The 20,062-nt window shown below is 41.2% G+C and overlaps 1 protein-coding gene across 12 annotated transcripts in view; it reads left to right on the forward strand.

The window, feature by feature from the left end:
- The first annotated feature begins 3,585 nt into the window (after positions 1 to 3,585).
- RABGAP1L (RAB GTPase activating protein 1 like) overlaps positions 3,586 to 20,062 on the forward strand; it is a 281,517-nt gene continuing 265,040 nt past the window's right edge. For 3 of the 12 annotated variants that reach the window (XM_075710789.1, XM_075710776.1, XM_075710792.1), the window contains exons 1-5: positions 3,586 to 4,082; positions 7,559 to 7,636; positions 9,809 to 9,865; positions 11,310 to 11,511; positions 13,405 to 13,988. The gene's annotated coding sequence lies outside the window, so the exon portion shown is untranslated. Of the gene's footprint in view, positions 4,083 to 7,558; positions 7,637 to 9,303; positions 9,332 to 9,808; positions 9,866 to 11,309; positions 11,512 to 13,404; positions 13,989 to 20,062 lie in introns of those variants that run through there. The other 9 variants (XM_075710779.1, XM_075710777.1, XM_075710782.1 and 6 more) reach the window with 9 other exon arrangements.

Below are 20,062 nucleotides of genomic sequence, written 5' to 3' on the forward strand. Positions count from 1 at the left end.
GCAAAAGATAACCGTCAAAAGACACACTTCTTGAGAAAAACAAGTGGTCAAACTAAGTGATGGGAACTGTACCTAATTCAGCATGCACTGTGGAATATCTCTGTTCAGAAAGGAAAGTAACACAACGTAAGTAAATATTTGTGGTTTTCTCAGTTATCGTGAGTCCATAGACTTCAGACTGCATTACTGTAATATAGCCCACACAGAATCTTGAAGGTCACACTGAAATTTCAGCTGGTGCAGGATATTTATACAATGATCGTTCACAACAGAAGCATATTATATCTTTATTCCTGTATGATAATGGTTTCATATTCATTACCAAGTGCAGCCCAAGGCATTAACTTCAAACTACAAATTCCTCTATGGTTTATCTCTCATGTACTTTGAGTCAGATTTTTTTTTTTTTTTTTTGGCCTAACAGCCAATATTACTTGGGATGCTCCAGCAAACAAACACCTGATTTACTGGGTGTGGGAAGAACCACCGCAAAACCACACAGAGAGTTTCATCTGCAAAATGATTCAGTGATGCCACTGGGGAAAACAATTTTAAACAATGAGCAGGCTTTGCAAAAAATTAAGAAGTTTTATAAAGGGTTATCTGCTTAAAAGGTACCTTAGAGTGGCTGCTGCATAGCTATTTTGAGATGCTCAGGATGTTTGGGAGCCTAAATGCAGGTGAGTTCTTTCCTTCTTAGTTCAGCTTTACACTTCATATTGTTTGAAAGCTACGATACAAGTTCTTTCAAATGGATGAAACATTTTTTCCAGGTATCCAGCATGTAAACCATATGATTTCTTGTGTAGAATAAAAAGAAAAAAATAATTATCCTTCACATTACTAAATATTACAGAATGGGAAAGGTCAATTCCCTAAGTCTCATGCAATACCCTTTTACAGCACTGGTTAGTGAAGAGATACAGACCCTAAATAAAATGGGACATCAGTCTTTGCCATCATTACCAAAGGTGAACCACCATCAGCATCACACAAGACCTCTGAGCCACATATAAAGAAATTAAGTTGATATTTTAACATACACTGAATCTCAGCTTCTGCAATGCTTAATTCAACAACACTGATAATGGTTTCCACCCAGACTGCTGGTGAATCACTGGCAACATGGCAAAGTTTCCGAAAGCAATCCTGTTAATTTCTGTTCATTCGCTTTAGTGTGACCACTTTTATATAATAATATACATGTCCTAAGATGTCTGTAAATTAAACCCTGACATATTAATGTATGCAATTTTTGAATTAATGCATTCATCTGTTCATTGGAACATTAGTTTTTAAAATCATTATCAGCATACAATAATCTCATCATAAATTTCTAAAATATTTTCCTTTAAACTAAGCTAGTTTGGATACAAAGCTGATTAAAAAAAACCCACCAGAAAACATACAAGCAACTTCCCACTCATCTCCATTAAGGTTAGTGGTGCTCAAAAGTGATTGACAAGCATACCACTCAAGTCTCTGGTTGTCAAAACAGACCCGCTGATGGTACCTGCATTTCTAAATTTCCCTCAAAGCAGCCTGTCAAGCTGTCTGCTTTGACAGAACCTGTTCTAAGACAGGAAGGTAAAGCAATAAGCTGTTGCAGGGAAAAGAAAAGGTGCCTAACTGATAACATCTGCTTCTATTTATGTTAGTGGAAACCATAATTGCATATCAACATTGTGTATTAATGAAGAAAGCCATGGTGCTACTGGCGAAGCTTAGAAACCATCAAAAAAGTACACACCCCTCCTAGGAACACTGGGTTATTTACACGACCATGAAGTCTTTTATTAGCTTCATTGATTTCAAATGCAGAAATACAGACATTTATAATTGATAAAATTAACGCTCTCCACATCCTTATAAGCCTGAAGGGGGTAAAAAAGATAAGTTTAGGAACACATTAATTTCTGCTTCATAGTATTGCTGTGTTATCTAACAACTCTATAGGTTTATGACATGAATAGAATATAAATGCTGAATTTAACAACTGCATTTCTCTTCCAAGAAGAGTCGTCAGAAGATAGCATTGCTAAACCACCTACAATGATTAAAGCATCTCTGCAATAGTCCAGGTTACTTTGAACCTTTTAATCATTTTTGCAATTTTTTTTTCCACTTCAGCCATTTTCAATATAGTAAAAACACACAGAAAACAGTAGCTACCACCAGAGGAACAGAAGATTTTTCATTCATACTTGACTGAAATTTAAAAAAAAAAAAAAAAAAAAAAAAAAAAAGGCTACTCTGAGAAAAAGGCATAGATGTGTATGGAGAAAAAAACCGTATCAGTTCCCTGTTTTAAAACGGCACAGTCCTCACAATGGCTTTTCAGGACAAAAACTGACACCAGGACATTCCCAACCACTAAAGCACAGTAAAATGCAGCTATACCAACACAACACTCCTGGCAAGAAACCTTACCCATACTCGCCCGGTTAATCCAAGAGCTAAAACAACGCCAGGGTGAAAAACTAGCGAAAGTAAGCGGAGTTTCTGTTCGGTTTTATCACGGTTTCTCCCCACGCAGAGGGAGGCCGGGGGCCACCTCGCTCTTCCCTCAGGCACCACAGACAAAAGAGCGACAACCGGGGAGCGTGTGTGCGTGTCCCCGCACCGACCGCCAGAAGAGGGGAGCTCTGGCCTTACTTCTGCCCCCCCTCACCCCCCCGTTGTTCGTTTAACTGTGCCGAGGGCGACGCGGGGATGAGTTTTCTCCTCTTTACATGCACATAGAGCCGCTGGAAAAACAACAGCAGGCGCAGGCCACACACAAAAGCCGCCTGTCCCTTCGCCGCCGTAGCCTGAGGTGCTGCCGCCTCTCCCCACCCCCCCCCCCCCCTCCCCAGGCCGGACCCAACCGCTAGGCCCTCCCCGCCCCCCCTCCGCCTCCCCCGCACCGGGGACGGCGGCCTCCGCACCTCCCTTCCTCCCTGCCCGGGGCGCTCGGAAATCGAGCCCGGCAGGAGCCTCAGGCCTAGCGAGGCAGCCAGCAGCACAGGCCCCACAGGCAAGCACAGCACTCGCCCCTCCACCTCCCCTCCCCGGGAAGGGGAGCAGGGCCCTCCCGCCACCGCTCCCGAGGTCTGCCCCATTGTTCCCCGCGCTCCAGGCTCTCCACTCTCCGCAGCCAAGCCCAGCAGCGGGGGGCAGAGGAGACAACGCACTCACCACACGGGCCGGGCTCCCCGCAGCGGCCACCGGCCCCCTCAGCTGCGGCACACGGGGGCGGCCGCAACGCCCTGCTCCTCCAGCACCCGCAGGCCCCGGGGCTCCCTCACCGCCGTCGCCTGCCGGCGCTCCAACACAGCTGCCGCTGCAGCAGCGGCCATCTTGTGCGTCGGCTGCCTCCCTGCACTGCCTCGCCGCTGCCGCCCGCCCCTTCCTGCGCCCGCCCCCCCCCCGGGCAGGCGGGGCGGGGCCGGGAGAAAAAGCCGAGTCACGGCCTAGAGTGCTGGGAGGGCTCTGCGGGGTGAGGGGTCGAGGTGCTGAGAGGGGGGTGCCGCCGCCGCCGCCGCCGCCGCCGCCGCCATGGGGAGGGTGCTGTGAGTTCTTGTTAGGGACGGTGCGGTGCTTCCCACTGCCATCTCTCGCCTTCTGGGTGTTTTTTTTTGTTCTTGCACTATATCTTCTTGTCGCTAGTAATCATGGCGGGCGCACCGAGGCTATGGGGTCGAGGTTGTGGCTCTTCATATGCTAAGTGTAGTCTGAGGAGCGCTCTGCATGCTCGGAGCCTCCCAAAGCCCCTAGCCCGCCATTTTGTCTCCCTCAGCGCCCAGAGCAGGAGAGGACTCTCCTCTTTGGGTTCCACTGTGGTTCCCCTCTTCTCGACTGCGATTGCCTCATGCCATCAAGCCTTACAGCTTGGGAATTGGTTTATTTTCTTACTCAGAGGGAACGAAAACAAATGAATGCTGTTACCACTTAGGTGGCTGTGCAGGGAAAAGACCCTGTTGCTTTGCCCACTGGCCCTACAGGAAGGTGCAGAGCTGGGCTTGCTGCTGGAGAAGGTCTACCGTAGCTTTCTTTACTGCAGGACACATTTAATTCATCCTCGGCCTCAACTAAAACCACAGGTAAGATGTGTTGGGGCCCGACCAAGCCGCCTTGTATCACACAGCATCTGGGCTGCAGAAGAAGTTTTAAAATAAAGTTATAAAATATCTTAAAAGTATTAATGATGACTTGCTGTATTTTGTTAGCACATACTGATATTTTTTAAATGCTTTGAGAACTAATTATTTAACATCAGGATATTTCAAGGTAGCATCAAATTGATTCCCATTTTCTGAGAACTGTGGTGTAAAATACTATGAAATTTGTCCAAATTTATATCCCAAATTTAACAGCGAAAATGCAGTTCAGTGGTCCCATCCTATTCCCCAGATATTTTATCATGTGTATGCCCAGCTGGAGGCTCTGCAGGACCAGTGCTGGTGTGAGGTCACTGTGCAGGATGCTGCATGTGAAATCACTGCACTTCTAAACACTTTATAACACCGTGAGGAGCATGCACTGTATTATCGGTTCAACATCCAAACTGCAGAGGGCTACGTGACCTTGGGATACAATTAAAGCAGCGTGATGTCAGGTAACCAGGCCTGGAGTCAGGGATTTGAGACAGCAACCTGCAAAAGGAAGCTGGGTTGTAACATGCAGAAAGAAGCCCAGAAACAAACAGAGCTAGACACAAGGGACAAACTGTGTACGGTGAGATTAATCTTTAGCTCCTATTTCTGACTCTTGTATTGATTGTAGACAGATTTTCACGTTAACAAGAAATGTGACAATAGTAGCAAATAGTGTTATTTCTATCAGTTTTACTAAAGAAATTGTCTCTATTATTTAGGCTTTTTCACAAAGCCAATTAAGCTTAAGGCTTATCAAGGGTCAGTGCTTGAATAATGTAATATTAAGAGCAGCTATTAAATTAATTTCTGAAAACAGGGTTTTCTTGCAAAGTTCACAGGCATTTGTGATCTTATGAACCCAGAAGGCTAAGATCTTTAAAAAGACCACCTTTAACTTAGTGAGAGCCTTACTATGAGTTACAAAAGCAGTGTAACTCAGTGTAAATTGTGAAGTTTAACATGGAAATTTGAATTTTAAGGATTATGGCTGTTTTATTGTTATTTCAAAGAGACCAACAGGAAAGATTGAGAAGTCTACAAACAGAAATCTAAAATAATCAACATCTGTGAGCATCAGAATCCTTAGTACCATCATTACACAATAAAATGAGTGATTTAATCAAGAATATCATAGTTAGCCAGATTTGGAAGTCAGGGATGATCACAGATTAGTACATTATTATATTTTTATCATTATATTAACATTGTAATACTTCCTACAATGCCCCAATGAAACATTAATAACACTTGTTCTTAATGGCTGTATAAATTATGTAAGAGTCTTTGTCCTGAAGCACAATCTTCCGTATAACCAATTGGCAAATTGTAGCATAATTTGTTTAAAAAAAAAAAAGAAAATCTGAATCATCATACTCCTATCTAATTAGTTCTCCCTCCTGGAAATTAACTGCTAAGCAGTATCTCTGCCCATTACTCTAGATCAGTTTAAATGTTGTCTTCATCCTTTTACGCAAATTTAAAACTGTACATACCACAGAAAATTTTCAATTGGCTATTCCCAGCTTTTGTAGACTCCTCTCCTAAATGTTACACTAGAAATGTGAATTTTCTTGAAGTTACTAGTATCCTGTTCAGATGCAGAAGATGGCACTAGGAGCTAAATTTGTAGGTGTTCTTTACAACCTTTGTTTAAAGTTACAGAAACTAGAAATGGTCAAGGGCTGAGGACATCCTCTTACTTCCTAGTTCATAGCAGGTGATTGTACACAGTACATCATTCCGGTGTTTTGTTCAGTCTGGTTTTTAACTCTAGTCCAGAGACTTCTACCACTTCCTATACTTGGTTCCTGTATACGGTTCCTATATTGTGGAAAGGTTTTCATTTTCTGGTGGCTTATGTTTTATCTCAGCATTTAATTCTGGTAGCAGTATTTACTTGCTAACAAAAATTTTCAGTATTACAACATAGTTTACCACAGTACTGCATTGTTTAAAGAAGTGGGCTCTGAAATGACCTGTGGTTCTTACTGAGTAACGTTGAAAAGATGAGTACTATAAATCTCAAACCCCATTTTAGAGCTCCATCAGAGTAACGCTTTTCTTATGATTATTCTGGATTTTAAAAGTTCAGAAATTTGTAGATGAGCTTGCTTGCTCTGTGGGAACTGATCCCACTAGATACCTAGATCATTTTTAATGTCTGCTTTCGCCAGTTATGCAGCATTTCCTCCTGCGTGACACACTGCTTCAGTATGTGAAACACAAGACAGTATTTGCTTTTAGGATTACTGTTTTCATATATTGTTCCAGCTTATTATTAAATCTGCTGTAATTTATCTCCACTTGTTCACATTGTTCTTTCTTGTATGTCCTTAAAAACCCACAGCAATTAGTTTTGATTCTACAACATATCATCTCAATTTTCCATTCCTTCTTTTTTTTTTTTCCTTCCAAAAGGGGATAAAGTGTAGGTATGGTTCTAGGATTTTACATTTGTGGCCACCCTAGTAGTGTTCTTCAGATTATATACTGGAAATGAACCCCATATTAGCCTGCATGACTGACAGAAATAGGTAAAATACCAGTGTAACTGTCAAATGGTGTCATGTTATGATTCAATTTTTATATTACTCTTTCCATATAAAACTGATATAAAACTGTGGTAACAGAATAACTGTCTTCATAAAAAGAAAGATTTTTTTTTTTTTTTTAAATGCGTTGGCAATGTTTCAGTTTGCTATTTTAGCTATCTACATGACCTGTAAAGCTGGTAATAATGGAAAATTTCTCATTTTGAAACCTGTGATATCAGAATGAAAGGCAAGAATTAAATATTTGTTCCAGCTGGCTGCAAGCACTTAAAAAAAGTCCTCGTTATTTCATACAGCCAAGATTCTTGCATATACCATATAAAGCAAAAGAGAACAAAAAAGAAAATCTTTAGCACCTTTGTGTGCTTGACCATCATGTTAACAAAACCTAAAATTCCTCTGACAAAAGCAGAATACTGAAGCATATCTGCCCAACCTAATTGTTGCAAAAAACCCCAATACTCATTAAAGAGTGTGCTGAATATCATCTAAGCCCATGTAATTCAGATGCAACTTTTAGAATTAGTCATATATGCTTATTTTAAAATAATAAAAGGATGATTGCAAAATAAAGCCTTCCACTGTGGAAAGACATGCTCAGTATCTCGACCATACTATGTAAGATTTAGATTTCCTTTATACAACAGAAGCCTGGATGATAAAAGAATGTGAAGTGCATAAGTGTAAAATTAATATTCCTCCATGAATGCTTCTCTCTCAACCATTCAGTTTGCACAAACAAATAATGCTATATAACCCACCAAACATTATCAGATTTTTGAAAAATTTGTAAAACTTTTTGCAGTTATTTGATGCTATACATAATAGATTTGCAGAATATCAGTCAGTTATTAACATTTGTGTTTTCAGGCTGCTAGGAATGCAAAAAACATATATATCAATATACACGGTAGGTACAGTTGCTGTGGAAAAAGAAGAAACGATAAGGTAGGCATGAAACTTCTTTTGATGACTTCTCATTAGAAATTTCATTTAACTGTCCCATCTCATTATCCTCCTTGTCCCGCTGACATGTAGAGATGCAATATACTGACTTAGTCGTATGCACCACGGTTTCTCATGGTAGTCCTTACTGTACTCCTTACTTCTTGCTTACATGTAATTGCCTGGTTTGCTTGAATCCCAGAGCTTCCAGCGTTATTCAGCAAAATCTCTCGAAGTGTGACAAGAATTTGCAGCATAACAAGAATGTAGACCTACTTGGAGGCTGTGAGGGTATTGGAGATTTAATGTTCACTGGGCAGAGCAAGTCAAAGTCACTACTACATACTTGTTGTTCTGGTGCCCTCTGCTGAAATAACCATCTGTTTGGCTTCTGTATCCCCCCCTCGGGGAGGGTCAAGAGCCTCTTCGAAGTGTCATATGCTGCCACCTCTTTATCTTGCACTTCAGTTCCTTGATTTATTTCCTTTTCTATTCTGTCTCAACAAAAAACAGAAGTATGACCCTTTATTTCCTTTCCTTCCTCCAGTGGTACTTATGTTGAAATTTGTTCTTTTTTCTTCCTTTGTAACATCGTTGCAGCACATTTTACAACAGCCTTTTAATTGAGCTTAGGAGAGTAACATATGAATTGAGATGATAAAGAATTAAGAAAATTACATTTTATAAGAATTCCAGCTTGGGTGTGTTTATAAAACCGAGATCCACCTAAATTAGCAACGTAATTTTTGTTCCTTTCTGGCAGATTTCTTCATGTACTGTAAAACTGGGGGAAAATGAAAGACAGGTAGGGCAATACAGTCAGCACGGGTTTTCTACGGCAAGTCAGTACCTTTGTTTAGCTGCATGTAAAACAACAGCCTTACTCTCACTTTGCAGGGCAAGCTGAATTGTAGAGGTTAAGCAACTTTTCAGGCTTGCAAGATGAGGAATAAACCCCATGGTCTGGTCTTCTGTTCCAGCCACTCCACCTTATGTATCCTCCACACTTGTGCAAGTTACAGTAATTACATTATAACTAAACTGCTATCTGAGTAATTTTTCCAAATTTCTCAGGTAGAGCATTTATACTACAAGTAAAAAGTGGGACTGTCTTACATCTTTGTAATCGCATCACATTTCTGCAGTAAAAGAAAACATGCTGAGTATTTCCAGGAGTTGTTCTTGCTTAGTATCACCTGTAAAGACCCAAAGTTTTGTACTGGTTTGGTTTGAGAACACCTGATACCAGTCTTCCCCAGCGCATCTTCCAAGAAATGGGACTATCAATTCCCACAGGAAAATAAAAGTAAAGGACCAACCTTAGCTAATCCTAATGTATGAATAACTGCATTAAGCAATTTTAGATGTCTTTATATTAGTGTGGCTCTTAAGTAGCTGCTGCTTACTCAGATCTCAATTCTAGCAGTTTTTAAGAGTATATTGTTCAGGTAATTGCAGAGGGACATTTCTTATATTACATCCCTCGATAGTTTTTGAGAAGAGACATATAAGTAAAAATCAATTTTATAACATGTAGCTGCAGTATGTGCTTGATAAGCAGTTTACAAAAAGATTATTTTCAGTGGAAACATGTCAAATTTGTTTAGGTAGGCTGAGATTATTTTTCTGAGATCATAGCTGTATGGTAATTTCCTTTATTCTTTTACCAGATTATACACATCATGTCTACTTTGACAAGTGAGTTCTCACACATGCCAACCCCTACCTTCTTGCTAAGAATTTCCTCCCCCACTTTTAAATTTCTTTTCAGCACAGTATTCTCAGTTTCTTCTCTTTCACTGTACTGGTACTGGTAAAAAGCTGTTACACACCATTCTGGCAATTCAATTTCAGCAGGAAATGCAGAAATTTCTGAATTGTAAATGTACAGTATAATTTGTTCCTGTTGTGTATGTTCATCTTTTTTTTGTAAATTGTCATCAAGAATTACATCATTAATCCTAAACCTTGAAAGATTTTTTTTTAATTTAATATTCCAACTATTAAATTTATTTTTTAACTTGGTTAAAAAAAATGCAGGTTTTGTAAAAAGAAGTTGCTATCTTTTACTGTTAATAAAATAACAAGATTTTTTTCAAACTTTGTGATTTGTTGGTTGAAGGCTATAGTAATCTGACATGTCATGTGATGCTGCCTACTCTTCTTTGATTCCAGCAGGTGAAGGAGGCAGCATTTACAGAAGAAGAAAACGGAAATTCACTAAAGGGATCAGTAAGTTGAATGAACAATAGTAAATAATAGTGGAATTAGCTCTCATTACCAGACAGGAAGAGAGTATTTGTGGTTTGGGTAGTTAACTGCTTTTGAAGTTATTTTTCTACATAAGCTGCTGATATAATTGCTAAAGAAACAACAATGAAAGGATCAGAACGTATTGTGAGCAGATGAAGCTTACATTGTATATACATTTTTAAGACAGTCAATTAATTTCATTTAAGTAAGAGTGACGTCAGTTTCTCGGAGATTACTGGGTATTTATTACGCACTCATTGAGGCACGTGGCACACTACAGTAGAGGCAAAAGTTTTAGCCTGTTAATGAAACTAAAATATTTTGAGAAGCACACTTTCTCTTCTGTTAGGGAAGTTTCTCATTCTCATACATAAGGCCACAGTATCTCCAGTCTGTTTGTCCCCAGTGCTTCTGGTGGCTCTGCTAGGCAGACACATGCTACCTGTACATAAAACCAGGATTCAGAAAGTAAATTACTTATCTTCCTTGTAAAGTCCTCAGTCTTTACAACTTGACTGTAGTTGAACTTCAGTTTAGCAATTTGATATCAGAAGGTTGTTTATGTTGCAGTTTATCACTGTCTCTCCCAGGCAGCAGCTTTTCTTATCAATGTTTCCATTAATGTGCAGTGCTCTGCAAAAAAAAAAAAAAGGGGGGGGGGGGAAGTAGGTAGGTAGTGTCCTCTATTTTCATACATAAAAGCCACATTCTCCTTAGATTTCCTTCCACAGGAAGCATATATGCATATATGCACTTATTTGCATATTAAGTAGACAAGATAAAATTGTTTCTACCCTACCTAGGTGAGGCAAACATTGAAAACCAGTTGAGAGCATAGTCATTCACTGATCTCTCAGGTGTAACAGCTACAACTTCAAGTGTCAGGAGGCAGAGACTGAAACAAACTGCTTTTGTCTTTGTCTTGCACTTCTCAAGCTCACAAATCTAAAGGAGAATCCTGGGAATGCAATGTTAAAATTCTAAAAATCTGACCCTCAGTCTACCTTTCACCATTAGCTGCTAAAAGAACAAAAACCAAGAGATACAAACCATATCATAGAATCATTTAGGTTGGAAAAGACCCTTAAGGTCATTGAGTCTGCCTAATCACATTATTGGGCTGTCTGGTGTCTTCCAGCTGGGAGATCCTTGTTGGTCTATCTAGAATGGGTTTCTCCTGCTTTTCTCTGGGGCTCGTGCTGCCTGGTATTCATTTCCTGGCCTCCATGTGCTCTGCCTCCCTTTGCACCAAGGATATCACAGGAAAGGCTGGTCTGCTGGCAGAGTTGGGATTACTAAGCATGCTATTCGTTGTCGGCCTCTGTAAGATCCAGATCTGTAGGGGAGGACCTGAAGGAAGGCTGTTGTCCTGAATCACTGTTGGCACTTCAGGAGGAGATTTTGACTTTCCACTTCCCTTCAGTGTGATCTTCAGCTTCTTTTCCAACCTTCTGTCAGCCGCCTTCTCCCAGCTCTTGGTGACCTCCTCCGAAAAAGTGCACTGTGACTTGGCTGAAGGAGAAAAGAAGATTTCTTCCCACAGTGAGGGGGGAGCAGCCGTGAGTATCACCCAGAGGTCAAGCATTGCCTCCCTGGCAGCCACAGCTGCAGGGTGGAGGCAGGAGGTAACTAACAGGGGGCCTGGGGTGGTAACTGTGGCCCTGGGGGGAGCAAAACCCGTGTTTGGGGCAGAGATCCCCCTGGGGCTGCGGGTGTTGGGGATCTGTGCTGGGTCTGTGCCCCCCACCTGGCTGTGGGGGGAGAAATGCCCCCTCCGGAGCAATGAATCCCCCTGGGTGTAAATGCACTGCTGAGGGGGTAACAGTGGCTAGGGGGCAATTCTGTTTGGGTCCTGTGGGGCTGCTGTCCCTGTGGGTCCCTGCTCATGGCGCCTGCACCAGGGCAAGTGAGGCTGGGGGCAAATGGGGGCTGTGGGGCAGATCAGGGCTCTGGGGGCAAATGTGTGGGCAGGAAGGAGGGGTGATGCCCCTCCCCAAGGGGCAAATCTTCCCCCCAGGGGCAATGTCCTGCTCAGGGCCAGGTACCCCCTCCCCATGTGTAGATCCACCCAGGGGCGGATACACCCCCACAGGGGCTGATCCCCACCCTGAGCTCTGTGTGGGGCAGCTGAGGGGGGGTAAAGGCCCCTTCCCCAGCCTGGGGGGTGGTCAAATCCTGCCCCTGGTGCAGGAGCCAGGGGCAGAGCTGGGAGCCATGGGGTGAATTGTCACGGCAGGGCTCAGGGCCAAACTGTAGAGAAATTTAGAATAAACGGTGACTGTCAGTAAATCTGTATTAGATAGAGAATTATTTTCTAATAATGTTTAATAATTTACAAATACATTTATAACAGTTTATAAAAATAAGAAATTTCTAACAGTATATACATTGGGGGGTGCCTGGGACCCCCACAGAGGGGCTGGGACTCCTAGTTCCCCTCCAGTTTTCCTGGAACAGTCCCAGCCCCACAATGAAGACCACAGCCTGGATGAAAAATAGCAGGATGGTGATGCCTGTGGGGACAGAGGGGACATGTGGTGGGGGCTTGGGGACTCACTTGCTCCTGTCCCCAAGCCCTCCACAGTGGACTCGGGCACAGCAGGGCCAGGTCACCCCTGAAGGTGTGGTGTGGCTGCATGCTGAATGTTTCTGGTGAATGAGACCTGGGGGACACAGGGGTCAGTAGGGGGACCCAGGCCTGTGGGGACTGGGGCTCCCAGTAGGGCCCAGAAGCTTGGGCAGCCCCAGGCATCTGGGGGGATTCCCAGGAGGACCCAGGCTTGGGGGGAGGGTTCCCAGGGGGGACCTAGGTCTTGAGTGGGAGGAGGGGTAGGGGGTTGGTTCCTGGGTGGGAACGAAAAGACATACCAATTTCACTGTGGGGATGGGACCCCACGGATAGGGGCTTGCTCAAATCAGCCACACCAGTACGTATTCAAACTAAAGGCAGTAACTTGCCCTTGATCCGACAATATCCATTGCCTATAGAAGCCATAGCAGGTGCTGTGCTGCTAAGAGAGGCGTATATAAAAAAGGGAGTACTGGTAGAATGTCAGTCCCCTTGCAATGCTCCTGTCCTGCCTATCAGAAGACCCAAACTGGGACCAGACAGCAAACAGGTTTAGTGGTTTGTGCAGGATCTTCAGGCAGTAAATGAGTGCGTCATAGTTCCTCACCCGAGGGTACCAGATCCTATGATTATTACATTATTTCCAGCAAATGCGAAGTGGTACTCTAATCAACTTCCACACTGCATTTTTCAGTATACTTATCCATTTTGACCCTCGGTACCCTTTTGCATTTACTTGGGGAAAAATACAGCAGACATGGACAAGGCCTCCCCAGGGCTTCCCTGGGTCACCCACTATTTTTTCTAGAATTTTAGTAAAAGACTTGCAGGATGTTGTGTTTAAAAAATGGATCATTTTGATACAATATGCTGATAATTTGTTAATAGCCAGTACCTCTAAGAAATCTTGTGTAGCTGACACCTGGACCTTCCTGTTTGCATCTAACAGATATGCTGTTCCTAGATCCTGATCTGGAACTATAGGTAGACAAGTCCTTGTATTATCTGAATGGCAGCTGGGCTACGGGTTGTTCAGTGACTCCTGTGAATGAAGCAGTGGAGGCTTCACCACTCAGTCCGAAGCTGAGCGCACAGGCAGCAGAATGGATTGTGTTAACAAAGACTTGCCACCTGTCCAAGGAAAAGGCTGTAAATATTTATACTGATTCTTGGTATGGATTTGGAGTGTGTGACACCACTGGGCAGTTCTGGAAGCAGCGTGGGTGTATAACTTTCATTGCAAGTAAAGTACTGAACTTTTAAAAGCCATACAATTGCCAAAGAAACTAGCTATCGTTCACTAGCCAGCCCACACTGGCAGAAGGACAAAAGAAGAAATAGCAAATGGTCTAGCGGATGTTGCAGCTAAAGCCCAGCGTGACCACCATACGAATCACCAGGCTTACAAGCAGTGCAATGGTCCCAGCAGGTGTTGCCTGCTCCTGAAGAGGCGTATCTGACTGTTCCTGCTGAAGAAGCTGACTTGGAAAAGGAATGAAGTGACCAAAGACCCCCAGGGAATATGGAGAGTAGGTATGGAAAACCTTCCTATTTTATTGAAGCAATACCTGGATTCCCATAGCAAAAATGCATCATCATCCAGGGGATTCTGGAACTGCTGCACTAGCCCAGACAGTGCTGAAGAATTGGTTTGCACCAGGAATTTATGCTGCAACCAGATAAATAACTGTCTTGCACGCACTGCCTTTAGCCTTAATGAATCTTTTGCAAAGACCTCAACAAACAACAAAACTGTCTCCCTATGAAATGCTGTTCAGAAGATGGATGCAACTCCCTGAAACTGATGTATCCACCCATGTAACTTTATTAGCAGGAGATAAAAATGTACCCCAGTATATTTTACAGGTTCATCAATTATTAAAATGCAATCGGGCCCAGGCACAAGTTATACAACCAGTACCTCTAGAAAGGGCTCTGCACCCTTTCAATCTAGGTAGGGAATTATGTCTGGGTAAAAGTACATAAAAGACAGGATAGCTTACCTCCTTGGTGGGAGGGACCATTTTTGGTATTGCTGACCTTTCTCGGGAATAAAGGTGGAAAGAAAATCTAGTTGGATCCACCACTCCCACCTGAAAGCTGCGACCAGTCCTTTTAATTCTGTATATTAACTACTGAGCTGCAGCACAGCATAGTAAATTATTGCTTCTCAAGTTTTTGGAAGTTCTCTGTCACAGGAATCTACTATTCATCAGACTAGAACTGCTTGGTTTCAGCTTTTTTCTGAAGCCTGAAAGACATCTGCACTCTGTTAACCTTGAATCCCATAGCCATTGCTGCTCAGCTGTCTGTTTAAGTATCAGATTTTATCAATAGCCAAGTGATGGACCTTTTCCTCAGAAAACAGTTTCTCACACAACTTCCAATTTTCTTGTTCTTCAGAACTTGCAGATGAAGGGGTTGCTTTGAAGGTCAGGGGTTCTTATAATAGATACACTGTTGAGTAGAGCCATGCTGACAACAGGGAAGGCTTTATTTCCCCCCTGCCTTTTGTACCATGTAAAGACAGACTTAATTTCTTAGTCCTTACATCTTTGCAGGGCTTCCCTAATGAAGCCTACCAATTGCAGCTTACCACAGAAGGGCCTAAAGTTACAGAAGCTTTGCTGATATTAAGATTCTGAAGCAGTGTTTTAAGGCAGCTTTTAGGTACGTCTTGCATTTTTGAAGGAGGTCAACATATTTGGATTTATGGACATTTGGCTTTAAAGGCAGAAGTGTATAGATGTAGCAACAGAAAAATTCTAGATACCTAGATCTGAGGATGTGTGCAATAACACATCGTGTTTCTGTGGGTATGGCCGTATGTTTTTTTTATATATATATATATGAATATGTATAGATATACTTAGTGTATGTATATGAACATCAAAGCACTTGGTGATGGCAGGGTAGCATTCCCTGTAACGCATTTTTGCACTTACCTGATTTTGTTTCTTATAGCTAAAACAAGATAAAGATCTAACTCAGCAGCATGAAATGTAAGCATTGTAAGTACCAGGAAAAAAATTATTGTTGACCCTATAAAAGAATTTACTTTATATTTTTGACAGAGAGCTATAATCACCTGGACAACTCAAGGAAAGTGCAGTTATAGTCTACATTAATTGACTGATAGATAATTGGCTACAGCATGTGAGTGAGCACCTCTGATGTTGTGTACGATGTGTAACACATACAACAGTCACGCAAAATATGTAAGGAAAATTGATCTGGCTTCCCCACACTCTGTTTAATGGTTTGGTAATTTGATACGGATTTAGACCCCACTGTTGCTTTTTTATAATGCTGTACACAAGAAAGAGAGAGAAAGATTAAAAGTCACAGTGTTAAGACCTCTGTAAATCATACATTGTCAAGTGAATTTGTATTACGTATACAGTGAGGTGATAGCTTACGCGGCACAGCAGGTGTACAGAAGTTCAATATAATCCTTACCAGCTTTTGCATAAAAATGACCACATTTTTCCAGCCCCATTTCATATAAAAATTCTATCCTGAGACACTTAAAAGTGTAAAAAAGTCCCCTTCTCTCAGATTCTTCCATCAAATCTGAGCTCAATACTTACTAAATCATCAAATCCATGTTTCTCAGAAGCAGCTTCCTTGATAGCTATTCTGTTCCACTCCCTGCCCCAAAAAAGGAGAAGGTATGCTCCTTTCATTCTACTGACCATTTACTGAGCTGAGCCCCCCAATTTAGCAATGCCACTTGAAGCCTGATGCTCAATTCAAATGGTACAGGGCCAAGAAGGTCACAAACAGCCCAGTCACTCTTCCCCGACACACAGAAAGGACCAGCACAATGCCTTCACATGCTTGCGGTCCTATATGTAGTCATACATAGTTATAATTGGCTGAAAGACAGTAAAATTTAAATTTATTATGAGAAATTTATACATTGAAACCTTATTCCCACTAGGAATGTAACAGAAAGGTCGTCTTCTGAACCTAGTGGGAGACAGGGACATTGTTTCTCATCACACAGGCACAGGACATGTTGACAGGTAGCAAAAGGATTTCATATGTTGATGGTGTTATGCAGATGTCTTCAGCTATGTCTTGCAAACCACAGATCACAGCTTTAAAAAGTGTGTAGCTACCAAAGGGTTGCTGCTCTTTTTAAACATTTAGAATCTCAGCAGAAAGCATTTTGCACTTGTAATTAAAATTATATTATGGAGTTATGCATTTATGTGCTACAGGAGTCCTTCTGGATGTGGTTTTCAAATGGTTCTTAACTACTGAATTGTGTCTAATTCACCAAATTTTTATAATGCTCTTTTTCATTTAAGCCATCTCATTCCCCTATGTTGCTTCTCTGGATGCACATTTTAGGAAAGTTACACAAGTCTTCTTTTGTCAGTAATTCCTCATAGGTCTTTATATTTCTGTTATCATGGTATCTGTATCTTAAGTCTATAAGGTATTAATGTTCTAAAGAGTAACTGCATTGCTAAATGAATCATGCAAAAGTAACAAGGAAATTAAGCCCTACATTTGTAAATCTGCAACATACAAAAAGACGTACCAAATCTCATTAAAATATAGCACTAATGTGTAAGAATAACAAATATTTGTTTGATTTCTACAAAAAGAATGTTAGTAATTTTTCTCAGTAGATACGATCTCACTTTTAATTAAAATTGATTTGTATGGTTATGCATTTATAGACTATCTCATTAAAATGTCAAAATACTGTATAGTTGTTCATTAGGAATCTAGGACTAAATTCCGTTCCATCTCAGTTCTGAGTGACTGTGGGTAGTGTAAATCTCAATTTATTCTCTGTAAAATAGAATAATACTGTTTTTTGAGGCAGCTGAAGGTGAAAGAATTTGGAAATTCAGTCTATAGCTGTAACTTAACACAAAGGCCACATTTTCATCTTAAGAACTCTAGAAACAACATTTCTGTGTGTTTCCTCCCACTTAATAATGCTGAAAATAAGCTATTGCTTCAGTTGCAACCATTGTCAGATTCTTACTGATTTGTTTGGTCAGAAATAACTTGTAAACTCATTTTGGTACTACTGAACCACCAAATATGGGAAACTAACAACCACATTATAAAATAGATTATCTATATTCTGTTCTTGATTATGCAGACAGCGTGTCTATTTAGGGCTGTGTCACTGTTTAATTAGAATGTTTGAAATGTGCTGAACATCTTCAATGCATTGAACTTAACTTCTCCCCAGTTTGCATCTAGAAAGTCTCAATAAGTATTCAAAAAGTGAAATGCTTCCCATAAAGTTCAGTATTGATTAATTTCCTGTTGAAGGGAATTTGACTCCATTTTACCTCTGGCATATGACGTTTGGCACCAGCCCTAAGACTTTAAGGGTATCAAACCGCCCTAGAGAAAAGTCACTGCATGAGCTATTCCTCTTTCCTTCCAGTGCTATTAGTACTAAAGCTGTAAGAAGGCACTCACTTTTCTGGGTTTTAAAGCTTACTCCAGCAGTAAGATCTATATATTAGGCCACTGTGCTCAAACATACTGTGAAGACCTGAGGCAAGGTCCCTGGGATAATGCTAGTGCCTAAGCTGCGGGAGAAAAAGACCACAGTGGGATCAGTTATAAACTCTCGCTAAAGTTTGGTTTTTTTATTTCAGAAATTCTGATTTAACAAGAATGATACAAACATACAAAAAGCTGCTGGGACCATGCCATCCATACAAGTTGCACACTAGTATATTCTAAAACAGATGTGTAAATATGTTTTCCCAGCATTCCTGCTCCAAATTTGGTGGTTTTATTCTGAACTATGTACTTTCTTACTATTATTTATGGGGATAGGCTTAATTACCTCCTAAATAGGAATTCTTCTTCAAGCCTGTTTTCAGACCCAGTAGTTCCCTGGTTTCTGATACAGACAGGTCTCTGGCAGTGGCAGAAGGACTGGTTGCGGGAGATGCCTGTTCAGAGCACAGGCTGGATGACCTTGGCTTTCCATTATCCTTCAGAGAAGGTTAAATGGAATTCCCTCTATCGAGACAAATATTTATATGTGAGCTCTGTAGAGGTCAGGTTGTGGAAATTAATACACATGGACTTTATAGCTCCAATTAAGTGCACAACTGGACTCCTTTATCACCAGCTATTCTGCAATATTACGCTTCAGCTCCCCATAGTGGATAATGCAGGAGAGGCCTGGCATTGATTTTTTTTTCTTGGTGGATTTTAAAAGGAGTGATTCCCCCCTGCCCACCCAATGTATGGATGCTCTACCTGTTCAGGATTTTTATTACACCTCACAGGATATTAAGGATATGAGGATTTAACTATGCTAAAAAAGAAGGTCTCATTAAGTGTTTTAGCTTGAGAGTTCATTATGCAGCAAAAAATTATTTCCATTATCAAAGAGATGGGCTGGTGTGTGTATTCACTTCTCTTGTATACATAACCGACTGCTTTCTTTACACACATTCTTGTCATTTTCTAGGCTGTACATTCATATGTCTTTGACTTTTCAGATGTCCAACTGAACTTCTTTCAGTCAAACGTGAGTATGACTCACGGTCAAGTTGTCTGGTTGTTCTTTATGTTCTCCACAGATCTCTCTCTAATTGAAAGGAGGTGCCTGAAACTGAGAACTGTTCTTCACTGAAAGCCTTTTTGAGCTCAGTGGAGTGGAAGAATTATTTCTCTCTTCTTGCGTTTGACAGTCTTTTTCTACATTTCAGTAAAGCAGTCACATTTTTTTGTACCACCAAATCACCGTTGACTCATGTTCTATTTGTGAACTGCTATGAACCAAGACTTCTTTCTGTAAAGTAACTGCTTAGCCAGTTTGTCTCCAGCTTACATTTTTGCAGTCAATTATTCCCAGCTATACATAATAGTTTCTCGCCTTATTGAATTACATCCTATGTACTTCAGATCTTTGTTCCAACTCATCATGATTTGTTCAATTCTAATTATATCTTCCAAAACACTTGGCAGCTCTCACCTGAACAGGATATCCTCCACAAATATGATAAAAATATTCTCTATCCTATTGCATCACAGCAGCAGTTCAGGACTCAGGATGTAAGCATCTGGAGATCCCACTTGCTACAGACTTCTTATTTGATTGTAAATCACTTGACACTACTTCTGAGTGCTGTTTTCTAACCATTTCATGTAAGTTTTGCGTAGCCAATGCTCCTCTAGCCTTCTTATAAGAGTATTAGATGACACATAGTCAGAAGCCTTGCTGAAGTCAAGATTCCATGATTTGTTTTTGAGATGTTATTGTTATTATTAATCTTATCATCCAAGGCCTTAGAAATAATTTGCTTAATAATTTGTTCCAGTATTTTGCCTGATACAAAGTACAGCTGACTGGCCTCTCATTCCCATCCTTTTCTTTCATTTTAAGGTAGGCACCGTTTCCTTTTTCCTGGTCTTATGGATCCTCAGCTATCTTTTCTGAGTTCTCGAAGGTAGTTGCTAATAGCTTTGAGACTGCTTAGCCATTTCGCTAAGCATGTTGGCTGAAACTTATCTGGCACATGACTTTTGTAAGCATCTTAACTTGAATAGATTCTATTTCTTTCCTTAGCTTAGCTTGATCATTTGTTTTTACATTGCTAATGTTA

Source organism: Pelecanus crispus, chromosome 5 (genome assembly GCF_030463565.1).
Source record: "Pelecanus crispus isolate bPelCri1 chromosome 5, bPelCri1.pri, whole genome shotgun sequence".
Lineage (NCBI taxonomy): Eukaryota > Metazoa > Chordata > Aves > Pelecaniformes > Pelecanidae > Pelecanus > Pelecanus crispus.